This window comes from Rhinopithecus roxellana, chromosome 7, assembly GCF_007565055.1.
Source record: "Rhinopithecus roxellana isolate Shanxi Qingling chromosome 7, ASM756505v1, whole genome shotgun sequence".
Lineage (NCBI taxonomy): Eukaryota > Metazoa > Chordata > Mammalia > Primates > Cercopithecidae > Rhinopithecus > Rhinopithecus roxellana.
Window position 1 is genome coordinate 84,941,256 of NC_044555.1, and position 18,402 is coordinate 84,959,657.

The 18,402-nt window shown below is 44.3% G+C and overlaps 1 protein-coding gene across 3 annotated transcripts in view; it reads right to left on the bottom strand.

Annotated features, from left to right (window-relative positions):
- Positions 1 to 15,567, bottom strand: part of ADGRG2 (adhesion G protein-coupled receptor G2) — a 138,528-nt gene extending 122,961 nt beyond the window's left edge. For all 3 annotated transcript variants that reach the window (XM_030933796.1, XM_030933794.1, XM_030933792.1), the window contains exon 1: positions 15,378 to 15,567. The gene's annotated coding sequence lies outside the window, so the exon portion shown is untranslated. The remainder of the gene's footprint in view (positions 1 to 15,377) is intronic.
- Between the last annotated feature and the right edge of the window lie 2,835 nt (positions 15,568 to 18,402).

The following is an 18,402-nucleotide window of genomic DNA, read 5'->3' on the forward strand; positions in this document are numbered from 1 at the left end:
TGCACTCCAGCCTGGGTGACAGAGTGAGACTCCGTCTCAAAAAGAAAAAAAAAAAAAAAAAAAAAAAAGAAGAGCCCTGGGCTTTGTCTGCCACTTTAATGCAGGCTACACACAACCTGGTTCTGCCGGCAGTGCTGAGAGGACAAGCCCAGAGGGGCACTTGGGAGAGCTGTTTATCATCCATCAGTGGGCAACAGGCAAATGCTACACAGAATCCCCAGGAACATGGAGGCAGCTGCGTTCCAAAGCTTCGCTACTGAAAGTGCAGCTCTCCCTCCTCCCCCGCCCCGCCCAACAGCACCGTCACCTCACCTAGGAGCTGCAATGCAGAAATCTATGGCCAGTCCCAAAGCTGCTGAATCCGCAAATGCTTTTTAACAAGATCCCCAGGCAATCATTTTGCATGCTGGTATTTGAAAGGCACTGCTATGCGTGACACTATCTGCTAATTGTTCTCTCTGCCTAAAAATTTGTCTCCCACAAAAATCAAATGGAATGTATTTGCTTCATTTCAGATAATATTTGCTCTATCCAGTTGGTCAAATGATCAGATTAGCTGAGTGGAGACAGAGAAAAACACTACTGTCAATCGATACACCACAAAATAAAACATAATTTAGTTTTTAAACCTCCTTCTTTCTTCCTTTCTTTGTCCTTTTTACCTCTCCTTGGCAAGACTAGGAATCAGTGCTGAATAAGCCTGTACCATTCTAAAGCTATTCGGGTGGTAAACCTTTGCCTCTGTATCTGCAAAACACATTCAGCAGTTCCAGGAGTGTTTTTTTTCATTTCAAAAGAAATACAGCTGGGACTGGGGATGGTGGGGACAGTCAGGAAAAGAAAAAGCAAGCTAAAATTCTTCAGATATTTTTAAATGATGACATGATATAGGTAGTTGGTAAAGGAATAAATGAGCATAGAAACCAATTATTAGAAAAAAAAATTAAAGTATAGGCTGGGCGCGGTGGCTCATGCCCGTAATCCTAGCACTTCGAGAGGCCAAGGCGGGCGGATCACAAGGTCAGGAGATTGAGACCATCCTGGCTAACACAGTGAAACCCAGTCTCTACTAAAAATACAAAAAATTAGCCAGGCGTGGTGGCATGCACCTGTAGTCCCAGATACTCGGGAGGCTGAGGCAGGAGAGTCGCTTCAGGAGGTGGAGGTTGCAGTGAGCCAAGATTGCACCACTGCACTCCAGCCCGGGCGACAGAGTGAGACTCCGTCTCAAAAAAGGAAGGAAGCAAGGGAGGGACGGAGGGAGGGAGGGAAAAAAATTAAAGTGTAAAAACAACTAATGCTAGAACTTAATAAAAAAGTTACAGAAAGCCAGGCGCGGTGGCTCATGCCTGTAATCCCAGGAGTTTGGGAAGCCGAGGCGGGCGGGTTGCTTGAGGAGTTCGAGAAAAAAAAAAAGTTACAGAAAGAAAGTCTCATCATTGTCTATGGATACAGATGTGTGAGTTATGTCCAAAGGTGGCTACTAATTCTAATTGCATTCAGAGGAGAAAATAATTTGACAGCAACCATAAAAACTATTAATAATATATTTAAAGCATTCTTTTAGGTATTTACCTGGCAGTAATGCTCATATATGTTCACTACAAGATAGGCAAGAGAGTTACCCACAGCACCACTCATAAAAACCAAAAACTGCTGGAAACCAAACAAAGGCCATCAGCAGTGGAAAGGATAAATCATGGTAATCATGCAATGGAATATTATTCGGCGGTGACAATCATCCAACTATAACCACATGCAAAGATATGGAGGAAATTCACAAACAATACAGAGCAGAAGTCAGGTAGCCTGTCTGGTACCAGATATAGGAAATTTAAGAACAGGCACAACTAATATGTAGCATTTGAGGGAGAACAGTAGTCATCCTTGGGAGGCAGTGAGTGAAAGGAGGCAAGAGGAGGGCTTCTAAAGGCTGCTTGTGTTGGATTCTTGATCTGGGGACTGGTGACAGGGGTATGCACAGTTTGTGAAAATTCATTGAGCTGTACATTTATAATTATATAATTTGTACTTCAATAAAAGTTTAATTTAAAAAATGTATGTAGACACATTGGATCCACTTTCATGGATGAGTCAAAGAGAATAACACTTAGGCTGAGGCAGAAGGATCACTTGAGCCCAGGAGTTCAAGACCGGCCTGGGCAATATAGGGAGACCCCATCTCAAAAAAGAAGAAGAAGAGGAAAGAAGTAGGAAGAAGAAGAACCCTCTAAATACGTCCATGAAATACTACTTGACACGCTTGCCTGCTTTCATAAGGATGGTTGCTAGAAACGATGAATCGTGATGAACAGGTGATCAATACCGCAAGCGTGAGTAATGGCACCCAGCTCTTGACTCATGTATGAACTATGAATACAATAAGCATCTGGCCCAGTTTAAAAAAAAAATCCTACTGGGTCAAGGGTGATGATTTCTCCAAATACCCCAAAAACATGTGGTACATTTCTGTCAAAAAGCGAATCATCTGCTGACAAAATCATTACTCGTGTTCCTTTCTACTGATTTTTTTCCTGGAAGCTTTAAAATCCACTACAAGAGCTTTCCCAAAAATCACAACTAATCTTCAAATAATACCTCAAAGGGAAACCACTTCAGTATGCATCTTCCCAATCTTCCTCGCGCTCTCCCTATATATTCAAATCACGAATTTTAGACCAGTACAAAGTACTAAACATTTTTTGGTGCCCTTTTCTCAGATTTCAATAGCACACACAGCTTATCACCTGTGTTATACCGGAGCTAACGTTGAAATGGGCACAGGAAATGATACTATTAACAAAGGCAGAGAAGAATGCCACTTCCTTTGCTATCCCCTTCTTCCCACCTAAAAATCCACATGATCCTCCCAAATGAAGTGTTTCAAAAATTTACACATCAGAATCCCAAGATAAAACATGTCAATTATGTGGAATCTGAGAACCAGCCTTGTTGTTAGGAGGGCCAGGAAAGTCCCACACTGAAAAATGTGACACTAATGATCCCTGGAATTCTATCACTTTTTTTTTTTCTCGGTAAAATGTAATTCCCCTTTTTCTAGAAACCCTAATAATCAGGATCCTAATACAGAAATACAAATCTCTTTATCAGATGATTGTCTTCACTGGAAACTTCCAGACTAGCCCCAGACACAAGAATGTACTCCTGGGGAAAGAGAACAAGAGGACATTCACTGAGTGTCTTCCATGTGCTGAGAATCATACATGAAGGATTAAATGTATCATTTATTCATCAAATACTTATTAAACACCAAAATTGAATACTACATACCAAATACTATTCTAGGCACTGGGGGCAAAGATGTGGACCCTGCTCACATTCTAGTGTGAGGAGGGTGGAAGTAGGAGAAGAGAACAATAAATGTACAAATCAACAAGGAAATTAACAGACAATAAATACAGCATTGAGAATTAAAGTAAGGTGAGATGATACAGAAGGTAACCTGGTGGCTATTTTGGATCAGGTCATCAAAGAGGAGATATTTAAACTGAGATCTGAATGATGAGGAACCAGCAATAAGATGATGAAGGAGGGACCAGGCACAGTGGCTCATGCCTGTAATCCCAGCACTTTGGGAGGCCAAGGCGGCTGGATCACTTCAGGCCAGGAGTTTGAGACCAGCCTGGCCAACATAGCAAAACCCTGTCGTCTCTACTAAAAATACAAAAATTAGCCAGGTGTGGTTGCATACACCTGTAATTCCAGCTACTCAGGAGGCTGAGGCACAAGAATTACTTGAACCTGGGAGGCGGGGGTTGCAGTGAGCGAAGATTGCGGCACCGCACTCCAACCTGGGTGATAGGGCGAGACTGTATCTCACAAAAACAAAACAAAACAAAACAAAACAAAACAAACAAACAAACAAACAAACAGAAGATGAAGGAGAGGACAGAAAGAACATTCCAGAAAGAACATTCCAGGCAGAACAGTTAGTATAAAAAACTAAAAGGAGGTTAATGTGCTGGAAGAATCAATAAAGAAGCACAGTCAGCAAGAGAGATAGAACAGGGGCAGGGACCAGAACATGGCAGACTTCCATAGTCCAGTAGGGAATGACACAATCCAACTAATGCTTGTAAGAAGATACTCTAGCTGCCATGTGGATATCGGATTCTAGGAGGCCACTGCAATCATCCAAGAAAGAGATGGGGAAGGACTGAAGTATAGTGGAATAGTAGGAATAGAGAGAAGTGGGAAGACTTGGGATACGGTTTAGAAGCCAAATTGACAAGATTTGTTGATGGGTTGGATGTGGGGCATGAAACTTGTAGGTGTGGAGCTTGAACAATGGAGTGAATGGTGATGTCATGGACTGAGATGGATTTCACTGGGAGAGAATCAGGTTTTACATGAGGGTGACAGGGAATCGGGATTTTGCTTTGGAAAATATTGAGTTTGAGATGCCTCTTAGAAATTCAAGCAAATTATTAAGTCTTGAGTGTACGAAAGGTCACAACTGGAGGTACTGGCATCTAGATGGAATGGAAAGCTATAGGAATGAATGGCAGCTCATCCCAGGAGAGTAGGTAAAAAGAGAAGAAGAGTTCCCAGTGCCTTGGAGGGACATCAACCTTCGTAGGTAGAAGAGAGGACGAGGAAACTTAGAATGAGCTACCAGCAAGATAGGAAAACCAAGAGAGCGTAGGATACTGGAGGCCACAAGAAGAAAGTGGTCAAAGAAGGAGGGAATGACTGTCAAATTCTGCTGCCATGTAAAACATGGTAAGTAAAGAAGTGATGGTTGTATTTGCCAATGTGGATTCACTGAGGACTGACAATGTGGAGAGATAAAATATGAGCATCCTTTTAAGAAGATCCTCTGAGAAGGGGTGACTAATAATGGGGGTAGGGAATGAATGGAGGGAAATATGGAGCTGATAAAGATATTAGACATTAGGGCAGGATTGTAAGCTGATGGGAATGATCAACAATGGGGAGAGAGGAGTTTAATAGGCAGAAAAGAGAGAAGGAAATAATACATAATTAAGTCCTTTACAATTTGTCCACCAAAATAATTAAGTATAGTAACGAATTGTAGATCTATTTTGAAAATATGAATTCATTATTTCATACCAAAAATAAATAGATGAATCAATCAATAAATAGGGGAGAAGGGCGGGCTCTGGACCAAATGTGGAGGGAATACTGGAGTCGGAAATTATTATTTTCAACCATATTAAAGACTAGCTCATATAAAAATCATCACTGGATGCTAAATCTAAAGGGAATTATTATTATTTTCAGACAGGTCTTGCTCTGTCACCCAGGCTGGAGTGCAGTGGTCCAATAACGGTTCATCGCAACCTCGATCTCCTGGGTTCAAGTGATCCTAATACCTCAGCCTCCCAAGTAGCTGGGACCACTGGCACATACCACCATGCCTGGCTAATTTTTAAATTTTCTTTGCAGAGACGGTGTCTTACTACGTTGCCCAGGTTGGTCTGGAACTCCTGGGCTCAACTGATCCTCCGCGTAAGCCTCCAAAGTACTGGGACTACAGACGTGAGCCACCACATCTGGCCCTGGAGGGAAATTTTGAGCAGGATATTTGTGTCTTTTTACAGACTGCGGATTTGAAAAGAAAAACCAATAACTACACAGTGGAGAAATTAGACAATGCCTTGACCAACTGATCAAAATTAACATCACCAATGAGGAAGAGATGGACATTGTGAGCCTCCAAAATAAGATACCCTGAGGACAATGTCATCCATGCAGTGTTCAGGCTAAAAATGCATAACCTGAGTCCAGTCACAAGATACATCAGACAAGCCAGACATGATTAATGTTCTATTAAAAAAAAAAAAAAAAAAGGCCGAGTGCAGTAGCTCACGCCTGTAATCCCCGCACTCAGCACTTTGGGAGGCCAAGGCAGGTGGATCGCAAGGTCAAGAGATTGAGACCATCCTGGCCAACATGGTGAAACCCCGTCTCTACTAAAAATACAAAAATTAGCTGGGCGTGGTGGCTCGTACCTGTAATCCCAGCTACTTGGGAGGCTGAGGCAGGAGAATCGATTGAACCCAGGAGGCAGAGGTTGCAGTGAGCCAAGATGGTGCCACTGCACTCCAGCCTATCTCAATCAATCAATCAATCAATCAATCAATCAATGCAACAACCCTAAAGTGGATCCTGTACTAGAAGGACAAAAATGCTGTAAAGGATGTTATCAGGTCTACTGTCAAAATTGGAATACAAATGGCAGATTAGATAACAGTATCTTATCAATACATTTACTGAGGTTGATAACAGTGTAGTGATTATTTGAGAGAATATTCTTATACTTAGGAAATTCCTACTGAAGGATTTAGGAGTTAAAGGTCTTGCTGCATGAAATTTATCCTCAAATGGTTCAGGAAAATCCTGGGTGCATGAACAAGAGTGTAAATGATAAAGCAAAGAGGATAAAATGCTAACAATGGAGGAATCTGGATTAAGGGCACAGGAGTATTCTTTGTACTTTTTAAAAAAAATGTTCAACTTATTTGTAAAGTTTAAAATTATTTCTAAATAAAAAGTTAAGGCCAGGTGCGGTGGCTCACGCCTGTAATCCCAGCACTTTGGGAGACTGAGGCAGGCGGATCACCGGAGGCCAGGAGTTCGAGACCAGCCTGGCCAGCATGGCGAAATCCCATCTCTACTGAAAATACAAAGAAAAATAGCCAGGCATGGTGGGGGGCACCTGTGGTCCCAGCTACTCAGGAGGCTGAGGCAAGAGAATCACTTGAACCTGGGAGGCAGAGGTTACAGTGAGCCGAGATTGCACCTCTGCACTCCAGCCTGGGCGACAGGGCAAGAATCTGTCTCAAAAAAAAAAAAAAAAAAAAAAAAAAAAAAAAAAAAAAAAAAAAAAAAATTAAGAAAACAAAAATGTCCCTGAGAAGACAAAGAGGATGAGAGACCCAGAGCCCAGAACCCAGAAAAGAAGCCAGTTTTTGATCCATTAGATCCATGAGGGATATTTCAGTCACAGTTTCACAGTGGCAGTGGGGAGCACTTTATTTGTGCAAATATGGGCCTGTTGGGGGTCTGGGTAGTGGGATATGAGGAGGCTCCTGTTGAATGAGCCAGAATCAGCAACTGATCTAGGAGGGGCAGAGGAAATAAAAGGTGTCAAACAGCTGTTCTGGAGAATGGAAAAGAAAACCCACCAGGCAAGCATGGTAGGACTGCAGGCCATGTTGAAGGTCCATTTGAGGTTTATTAAGGTCAGGAACCAGACTTGGACATCGGTATTGATTTATCAAGCTCCCCCAGTGATTCCAATGGGCAGCGGGCTTTCAGAACCACTGTGCCACGGGAGGGTTTCTCAACCTTGGCACTATTAACGCTGGGGCTGGATCATTGTTTGTTGGGGTGAGGGGGCTGTGCTGTGCACTTTAGGATGTTTAGCAGCATCCCTGACCTCTCCCCTCTAGATGCCAGTAGCACCTCCAAACCCTGCCAGTCATGACAACTACAAATGTCTCTTGACGTTGTCAGATGTCCCCTGGTAGGCAAAATCATCTCCAGTTTAGAGCCACTGTGCTAAGCCATAAACATGCCAGGCTTACAAAGGTCAGGTATTGTGCACACTCCTTGCTCTAGCTATAGGAGCTTGTGATTAAGAACACAGGCTCTGAAATCAGATGGTCTGTATTCAAACCCTGGACCCACTGCTTACCTTCTGTATGACCTTAGACAAGCAACTTAACTTCTCTGTACCTCAGTTTCCTCATCTGTAAAATGATGAGAATTGTACCTGCTTCAAGAGGTTGGGAGGATTAGAGTTAATATACGTAAAGCAATAAGAGTAGTAACTGCTCAGTAAATATTAGCTATCATTATTATTATGAGAGGGTCAGAAATATAATGGATACCAGGTGAGTGTGTATTGGTTAATGAACTGCTTACATTAAAATACTCCACGCTTAACCTAAAGAAATTTTCACACTAACATGGAACAGAAAGGCAGGGCACATTACACTTCTCTTAGGACAAGTGTCAGATTTTATCTAGATTCTAGGCTCATTCATTCGGTCATTCGACACGTGGATAAAGCATCTACTATGTCCCGCTGTTCTAAGTCCTGACAACACAATGATGAGCGAAATACACAAAGTCCCTGCCTTCCTGGAATTTATATTCCAGCAGGGAAAAGAAGACGCAGCATCAGTAAACAAATAGGTAAATAACATAATTGCAGGTAACAGTGATATAAAGAAAACAAAAGTGGGATAAGGGAATGGACCCTTCCTGTGGTAAGTGGTGAGTGCAGTTTTAGAATGAGGGTTAGAGAAGACCCAAATGAAACAAAGAAACAAGTCGTGTGAATATCTGGTGAAATGGCGTTCTGGGCAGGTAGCACCGCAAATGCTTGGCTTGGGTGAGGAACACAAGCACAGAGCATACTGTGTTTGGAGAAGTTGAGAATAGGGGGTAAAGGACATACCAGTGAGGCCCTAGGGATTGATTGTAAGTATGGTAGGAGGCAGCGCGGTGGCTCCCACCCAAAATCACAGCACTTTGGGAGGCCGAGGCAGGAGGATCACTTGAGGTTAGGAGTTCAAGACCAGACTGGCCAACATGGTGAAACCCCATCCCTACTAAAAATACAAAAATTAGCTGGGTGTGGTTGCATGAGCCCAGGAGTCTGTGGCTGCAGTGAGCTATGATCACACCACTGCACTCCAGCCTGAGCTACAGACTGAGACCCCCATCTCCTTTAAGGAAAAAAAAAGTGCACGCTGGATGCAGAGGCTCATGCCTGTAGTCTCAGCACTTTGAGGGGCGGAGGCAGGAAGACTGCTTGAATCCAGGAGTTCGAGACCAGCCTGGGCAACACAGGGAGACCCTGTCACTACAAAAAACTTTAAAAATTAGTCAGACATGGTGGCGCAAGCCTGTAGTGCCTCCAGCTGCTCAGGAGGTTGAGGTGGGAGGATCACTTAAGCCTGGAAGGTTGAGGCTGCAGTGAGCCATGATTATGACACTGCACTCCAGTCTGGGCAAAAGAACGAGATCCTGTCTCAAGAGAAAAAAAAAGTCCAGGCACGGTGGCTCACGCCTGTAATCCCAGCACTTTAGGCCGAGGTGGGTGGATCACCTGAGGTCAAGAGTTCGAGACCAGCCTGATCAATGTGGTGAAACCCCGACTCTACTAAAAATATAAAAATTAGCCAGGCGTGGAGGTGTGTAACTGTAGTTCTAGCTACTAGGGAGGCTGAGGCAGGAGAATTTCTTGAACCTGGGAGACAGAGGTTACAGTGAGCCGGGATCGCGCCACTGCACTCCAGCTTGAGCAACAGAGCGAGACTCCATCTCAAAAAAAAAAAAAAAAAAAAAAAAAAAAAAAAAAAAAATGTGTGGGAAGAGGTCATTAGAGGGGAGTTTGAGCCACGGACTTACAAGACTGCATTTATTGGTTATTCTGTGGGGTCAAAAGTAGACACTGAAAGACCGGTTTAGAGGCTACACAGTAATTCAAGAGAGAAATGGGTAGTTACAATGATCTCAGAGCATAATAAATGAACTCACTTTGCATCATAGCAGGATCTGATATAAAATGAATCTGTTCTGGACACAATCCAGCAGTTTGGGGGCTTAGAAACTAAATGAGCAGTTTTACAAGACAATGTTTTTCAAACTGTGGGTCAAAAAATCAAATGAAAGGGTGGTCAAATCAATTTGGAAAATCATGATCATCAGTTTAAAATGAAATAGAACAGATGAAAGATAATTGAAAATATCAATACACTGCATACAGGAAAAACACAAAGACTTTGTGAGAGTTTGTTTCCATTACATACAAGTTTGTACTGAGTTGAAATATAAAACGTGGCCAGGCGTGGTGGCTCACGCCTGTAACCCCAGCACTTTGGAAGGCCGAGGCGGGTGGATCACGAGGTCAGGAGTTCAAGACCAACCTGGCCAAGATGGGGAAACCTTGTCTCTACTAAAAATAAAAAAAATAAAAAAATAAAAATTAGTCGGGTGTGGTTGCGGGCGCCTGCAATCTCAGCCACTCGGGAGGCTGAGGCAGAGAATTGCTTGAACCTGGGAGGCAGAGGCTGCAGTGAGCTGAGATGGCACCACTGCACTCCAGCCTGGGCAACAGAGTGAGACTCTGTCTCAAAAAAAAAAAAAAAAAAAAAGGAAGAAAGAAAGAAAAGAAATATAAAATGTACTTATTGTGAATGGTGGGCAAAAAAACTTTGAACAACACTAGAAAAAGCTACCTTATTTATACATGAGTAGGTTATAAACTATCTCTTGATTCTCTTTCTTCCTCAGTACACCCAGCATTCCCCCAAATAAGAACATTATAAAAAAAAAAAAAAAAAAAAAAAAAAAAAAAAAAAAAAACTCCAAAGGTAGGTTCTTCTTCATCTAAATAAAATGAATTGCCAGGCGTGGTGGCTCATGCCTGTAATCTCAGCACTTTGGGAGGCCAAGGCAGGTGGATCACTTGAGGTTAGGAGTTCGAGACCAGCCTGGCCAATATGGCAAAACCCCGTCTCTATTAAAAATACAAAAATTAGCCAGGTGTGGTGGTGCGCAGCTGTAGTCCCAGGTACTCAGGAGGCCGAGGCAGGAGAATCACCTGAACCCAGGAAACGGAGGTTGCAGTGAGCTGAGATTACTACCACTGCTTTCCAGCCTAGGTGACAGAGCGAGACTCTATCTAAATAAAATAAAATAAAATGAATTGACTTAATGCTACACTAACTTCTCCTCCAGTGAGATCAAAATATGAACTTCCGAAGTCAAGAAGCGAACTAACTGATCCTAAACCTCTTAGGCTTTCGATGGAAAAAAAAAAAAGAATTCCAAGCAGAACAAGAAATTTTAAAATTAAACTTGAGACTTTTAGCAAGCTAACAATGGAAAAGAGACCTCCTGAGGATAATTAAGGTAGCCACGGGAACCCTATGGCAAGCACAATAGTTAAAGGTAAAATAGTAGCAACTACTACTCAACATTATCCTACAGGGAAGCCTAGTCACTAAAGCAAGAAAATAAAATGAGGTAATAATATTGGAGTGAAAATTCCCTATACTATTGCCATTTGCAGACAATTTGACTGTTTCTTTGAAAATCCAAGAAAATCAACTGAAAAACTATTAGAACTAAGAAAAGTTCAGCAAAATGGCCTGAATATAAGATAAATGTACAAAAAACAATTAAATAGCCTTCCTATTCACTACTATAGAAAATGAAGTGGGGAAAAAAGGATACAATTTCTTTCTGTCTTTCTTTTTCTTTTTTGAGACAGAGTTTCACTCTTGTTGCCCAGGCTAGAGTGCAGTGGTCCAATCATAGCTCACTGCAGCCTCAAACTCCTCGGCTCAAGAGATCCTTCTGCCTCAGCCTCCTGAGTAGCTAGGACTACACGTGCATGCTACCATGCCCAGGTAATTTTTAAATTTTTTTGTAGGGACGGGGATGTAGCTATGTTGCCGAGGCTGTTCTTGAACTTCTGGCCCCAAGTGATCCTCCCACCTTAGCCTCCTGAGTAGCTGGGAATACAGGCATGAGCCACTGTGCCCGGCTACCAGTTTTTGATAAAGCTAACATACAACACAGCAATCTTCTACGTGTTTACCTGAGTGAAATAAAAGTATATATTCATCCAAAAAGCCATATGTGAATATTTATATTGGCTTTATTCATAATCATCAACAGTTGGTGAGTGGATAAACAAACTTTGGGACACTGCTCAGCAACAATAAGGAATGAAGCATTGATCCATGCAACACAGATAAACCTCAAATGCATTATACTAGCTGAAAGAAGGCAGGCTCAGAAGCCTACAGAGTACATAAGTTTTTTTACAGGACATTCTGGAAAGAACAAAATTATGGGGACACCAAACAAATCAGTGGTTGCCAGGGGCTGAGAGTTGGGGGAGGCTGACTACAAAGAGTCGACAGGGAACTCCTTGGAGTGGTAGAATTCTTCTACATCCTGATATGATGCTGGTTATATGACTATATACATTTGTCAAAACTTCTAGAACTGTACACTGAAAAGAGTGAATTTTACTATAATAAGTTACACTTCAATTTGAAAAACATGGAGTAGACTGAAGAACTCATTAATTCGATTTGTAAAATGGGACAGTGTTTACCACAATTTATTTGATTGTGGGAATTTATTTTACGATAGCTTTCCCCAAACGTTAGCCCATTTCTTAAGTTCCACCACCCACTACCTCACACCATGATCCCAAAATAAGTTCCATGCAGATTAAATACCTACACAGTTTTGAAACCATAAACATTTTAAAAGAACTTTTTTCTTCCTATCTTGTGGTCAGGGAAACCCTTCTCAGTGAAGCATAAAAACTAGCTCCCAGGTTTTGACCAAAGTCAGAATCCCTCTTTTCTGAAACACCTCCCTCTCCCTCCTTTTGTTAATTTAAGAGCGCTCTTCCCAGTTTGTATTGTGTATTTGAAAGTGACTTGGAACTCTCAGGCAGAAAACTGGAAAAATGTGTTTTTCAGTTTCATCTGAGCCGTCAAAGCACCAAGAACATATGTCGTGATGTCCTCCTCTGAGTTCCCACAATGATCACATCAGCCATGGAAAATCAGCTTCTTTGCTGGCTCTTCCTTGCACCTGAGCAAACTCACTTTGCCATTTCTGGAAGGCTGTTCACGGTACCAAAAACACAGCAGCTTTCCTTTCCCTGCCAAACCCGCCAATGAAATGCCACTTTTCTGACTTTTTCTCCCTCTGCTAAACAAAATCACATCCATAGTTAGAGTACAATCTTTTTCTTTTCTGTATTTCCAACATTTCTTTTTTTCTAGAAAAGTACACACACCTGGAATCGGTGGTTTTTTGGCAAGATTTCTTCACAGACAAAATACTGATGCTGGCCCTGCCGTTCTTCAGTGTTTTTCAGTAGCTAAATCTGCTCTATCCCCCTTTTAATGAAAGTCACCTTGCAGGGATGTGGGAGTGATAAAAACAGAAGGGAATCCGATCCAGGCTGGCATCACGCTGAGGCCCTGTAAAACAATACTCCTGAAGCTACAAAATTTGGCCACTTTCTGTTTTCCAGCTTTGCATTTGAGCTGTGAAGGCTGCCAAACCAAGCAATGTCCAGCTCATCTTAGATCTTAACTAAGCAAAATTTTATGAGACGCTAAATAGAGACTCCCCAGTCCTTTGGAAATAACACACAAACTTGTCGATAAACTTGGGAAATTATTGCAATATCAAACTTCATTGCATTGTCTATCAATAATTAAGCTCCTAATAAATTGTTAACTATTAATATTAATAAAGCAATACATTTTGTCACACCATGCATGCCTGGGTATGCTCTTAGACTTATCTCTTCAGATAGGAAAAGAGGAGTTGAGAAAGACTGGAGAAACTGCAACATCCAGCTAGTCTTCCCTTAATAAACCTCTATTCTCCATCACCCACCACCTTGAACCCTAATCAAAAAATGGGTTCTCTTTCCACCTATGGTGACTATTAGGATCAGCTACATAATTTGTGGGACCCAGTGCAAAATGAAAAGGAGAGGCCCCTTGTTCAAAATTTAAGAATTTCGGCATTAAACCAAGTGCAGGATGCATGTCCATGAAGCCAGCCCTGCTATCAGATCGTGTATTTGGCTAGAAAGTTGGTAAGAAAAGTAAAACATTTCGCTATTAAATAAGTAGTGAAGGAAATAAAAACATTTTACCCCAAAATATATTTCTTTGACATATTTTGAAACGGTTTAGAGAGCCAGCCAGCAGAGCTAATGCAAAGCTGTCCTTGGTGTGGGAGATTTGCATTTGTAGAGAATCTGCATGGATGTAGCCAGGCTTTATTGAGGACCTCTCTTGTCCACATCTAGGAGAAATTAACTGAGAATCTGACACCTTTAAAGGTCTGAAAGAAACATTTACTGTCTATTCTCTCTGAGGGTTGTCACCTGTGAGGTTTCACTGACTTCTCCAGACCACTTTTGCTGGCCAGGCCTCCCCTTCTCCCCCTCTCAAAACCTCTTTTACCACCATAACCTGTTTGGGGCCATGCGTTGAGCCCCCTTTCTTTCTGTAACCTCGAGATAATCTACAAGCTTCTGTACCCCATTGTGGGGCTGGGAGTAATCACTCTATCGTTCTCTCCCCGTGGACACATCAATACATTTGCATGCCTTTTCTCCAACCAATCTGCCTTTGTCTGTTAATTTTTATCTTTTTTTTTTTTTTTTCCTTTTTGTGGAGAACGGGGTCTTGCTATATTACCCAGGCAGGTCTCGAACTCCTGGGCTCAAGCAATCCTCCCGCCTCTGCCTCCCAGCTCTGTTAATTTTTAAAGCGAATCTTCAGGGGGTGAAGGGAAAGTTTACCTTGGCCTCTAGAGTAGCAAGTGTTTTTGTGTGCGTTTGGGGGCAGAGGTGGCAAAGAGGTATTAAAGCTATATATATTGTAAAATCTTAGGACCTCGTCTCCCGATCTCCCACTTTTCCTAAGGTTTTCAGCCTGTTGGACAAAAAGTACTTCCGTAGGGCCTGCCGGATAAAGTGTGGTCCATGGAACAGCATCAGTAGCCTCTGGGAGCTTCTTAGAAATGCAGACGCTCGGCCCCCACCCCAGACCTGAGGGATCAGAATCTCATTTTAACGGGATCCCTGGGGATTCTCGTGCACAGTACGGACTGTCACTGTCGAAGCAGCCACGGATAACCTGTCCCCTGCTTCGTCTGGCTCTCGGGAGGTCAGCTCTCTTCTTCCCCCTCACTTTTTATCGGGTTCCGGAGCCTCGAAACTCGAGTCCCTGCCGAAATGCGCTCTCCGAGACCACGAGCCCCCTCCTTCCCCAGCGTGCTCACCCCCTGGCTCCCGGCCGCCGCTCCGTCCCTCGGCGCCCGAGGCCACCTGTTCGGGGCCGCGCCGAGTGGTGCCGCCCCAAACCGTCCGGGGCCCGGGCGCGTTCGCGCTCCGCCAGCACCGCCGCAGCCCGGCCAGGCGCGGGGAGGCGGGCTCCCGGGAGTTGGCGTCTAGCACACCGCCCGCGCGAGTCAGGCTCGTGGCTCGGTTTCCCGCGGGCTGGGGAGAGTCCGGCTCTGTCCGAAGGTTTCGGAGACGCGCGTCTCCCCTTGGAGCCCCCTTTCCCACGGCGCGCGGGTTCCTCCCGTCGGGGAACCAGCCCCGGGGTTGGGAGCTACGCCTCTGCCTTTCAGGACGGTCCCGCGCCCGGGTTAGGAACCGCAGCCGGGCGGAAGGCGCGTTCGTCCCGCCGGCCCGCTGGCCCGCCGCCCTCCGGGGTTAGACGCTGCGTCCGAGCCTCCAGCGCCCGTGGTCGGCTGGGCGAGTCTGGGTCTCAGGAGCCCAAGGGGTCATACCCGTCCCGACGCCGAGCGCTTACCTGCCGCTCGCGTCCTCGGGGCTGGCTGCTGGCGCCGTGCGGCCCGCCTTTTCCCCTCTCCCGGGCTGCGGCCCTCCTCCCCCCGCCCGCGGCCTGGGCGCCGCCCCCGCCGCTCCCGGCCCACTCCGCCGCCAGCTCTCCAGCTGCCCAGCGCGGCGTGGCGCGTCCGGCGCTCGGCGGCTGCGAGGCTGGGCGCGGAGGTGGGGAGCGGGCGGGGCGCGGAGGGAGGAGGGGAAGCGGGCAGCGCGGCCGGCCGAGGACTGGCTGGGAGCTCGGGGCCGGGGCCGGGGCCGGGGCCGGGAAAAAGAGGGGGCTGCGAGCCGAGCCGCCCACCCCACCGCAGCCGGGGGCCCCGCGGCGCTCCTGGGCTCCAGGCACTGCGGGACCCTCGGATGCCCGGCGTCCAGCCCAGCGCGCTCCTCCTTGGGGACCCCAACCTCCAGACTCAGCGGCTCACTTTAAGGCTCGCCCCGGTACCCATATGCCCGTTTCAGTGTCACACGCTGTGATGGGTGGGAGCCCCGAGGGCGCCCTTCTGCCAGGATATTCCTGAATCCAGAGATCATATGTCAGACCACTTGAGGGGGATTTGGAGAAAGCAGTAAATGAGAAATGTCCCAGTAAAGGATTCAGCTCGATGGTTTCCTGGCGAAGGTCTGGAAATAACACCGGGTTCCCAGAAACCGGGATCTCTGGCGCTCTGCCTGCTGGGGGTCGTGGTGGAGGGGGTGTATAAAGTGAGTTGTCCCTGGTCCCCTCTACCTTTCTGTCTCAGCATCTCTCCTTCTGCATGGTCATAGAATAAAAACTAGATCTGGATGGGACTTACAGCTCCCCTAAGGAATTTGTCAAAGTACCCTATTTTACAGATGGGAAAATGGAGGTTCAGTTCTGCAATACGAATTAGCTGTAGAGACCAGGGAAAAAATAAGCGCTCTGAATTCCCTCTCCGGCTCATTTTACTGCCCCTCTCCCCTGCCGCCTTTATAGTCGAATAACACCTGTATTTGCAAAATGCTTTATCGTTTTAAAAGCATCGTTCTCTTTTGTTAAACCTGCAGGAGAATATACCGTTTTTTCTTTACAACTAGAACAAAATTCTGGATTCTGAATTGCATTCACAGCCCTGGAGATGCGATGGTTATCAAGTGCAGATCTTCAGGGCACATCCTGGCTGACTCTGCTATTTTAGACACATGATGGGCGAGATGCATATTCTGCTTTGCAGGAGGGGTTGAATTTGTTTTGCAAACACCAATTTATTAACACTCACAACATTCTAACGGAATAAATGAATGGACAGTGTTTTCAGAAAGACTTTTAACTGGTTGGATTAAGGGAGAGTAGAGTCAGGAAGCTTATCCAGGTTACATACATGAATTAAGTTTTGATTAAGGGGGAAATGGTGTATTTAATAAACACACTCAGTATTACTCCAACCGGTTAAATTTGTTCCGTTTGAATGAACTTAACACGTATTTTTAACTTACATATAATTTTTTCATATTAACTTCTTTATTTTTATTTTACATAGACCACATATCTAAAGAATTTTCATACACCGCTAGTGGGAGTGTAAATTTCTACAGGCATTTTAGAAAACTCTTTGGCAGAATCTATTAAAGCTGAGAGTACAACTACCCTCTGACCAGCAATTCCCCTTCTGGATGTACACACAACCTCAATCAGTGTGTATGTTTACCAAAGGATATGAACTAGAATATCATACCAGTATATTTGCAATAGCCCAGATTGGAAACGACCCAGATGCCCACCAACAGAATGAATCACAGACATTGTAGTGGTATAGTCACAAAGCAGAATCCCAGACAGCAATGAGACTGCATGAACCACTGCTATGCTTAATATAGATGAACCTCTGAAACACTGTTGAGTGAAGAAGTCAGACACAAAAACACAGACACTATGTGATTCTGTTTCTGTAAAGGATAAAACAGACAAAACTAACCTATGCTGTTAGAAGTTAGGATAGCGGTCACTGGAGAGTAAGAAGGGCTTACGGGTAATGTCTGGCTTCTTGATCTGGGTACAGTTTAAACGGATCTATGGGCACTTTTTTGTGTATGTATGTCTCATGTCAATAACAAGTTAAAATATGTCTATCTCATATTAACAGTTGCTTGAATTTCTAAAGTTAAGAGTGATACCAGAGTAAGTATGCTTTTCCTTTAAACAAACTTGCTGTTTAAAAAAGGACTTTAAGGCTCTTTGGGAGGCTGGGGTGGGGGGATTGCTTGAGCCCAGGAGTTCAAGACCAGCCTGAGCAACATAGTGAGACTCCATCTCTATTAAAAAAAAAAAAAAAAAAGTAGCCAGGCATGGCGGTGCATGTTGATTATTATGAATAAAGGCAATAAATATTCACATACAGCTTTTTGTGTGAATATAAACTTTTATTTCACTTAGGTAAATACCTAGAAGTAAGAGTGCTATGTTGTATGGTAAGTTTAGCTTTATCAAAACCTGGTAGCCAGACACAGTGGCTTGCCCCTGTAATCCCAGCTACTGAGGAGGCTGAGGTGGGAGGATGGCTTGAGCCCAGCAGTTGGAGGCTACCATGAGCTATGATCATGCCCCTGTACTCCAGCCTGGGTGACAGAGTGAGATCCTGTCTCTAAAAAAAAAAAAAAAAAAAAAGAAAAAGAAAAGAGAAAAAGAAATATGTCTAAAAATCATAAATAAGACAGTTCTTAAAAATTCATGTTTTGCTGTACTTTCAGCCAAAGTTTCATTCTTCTTGACACACACTCTCAGATTTACATAACTTTGACATCAGTACCTATGGAAGAGAAAAGAGGTTGGGATTAAGGAGGGAACCCCGGCCCTCCAGCCACAGGTTTTTCTGCCCTAATCGCATGCCTTCTACATGGGTACTATCTGGAGGTATGAAGGAAGGCTATGGCTGCTCGGGATTTGCAGGTAAGTATTTATCCAAAGCCTGTGGGCTGATGTCCCAGCAACTGAAGAGTGGGTGGCTTTGACTGTAGTCCCACAGGGTCTTTGA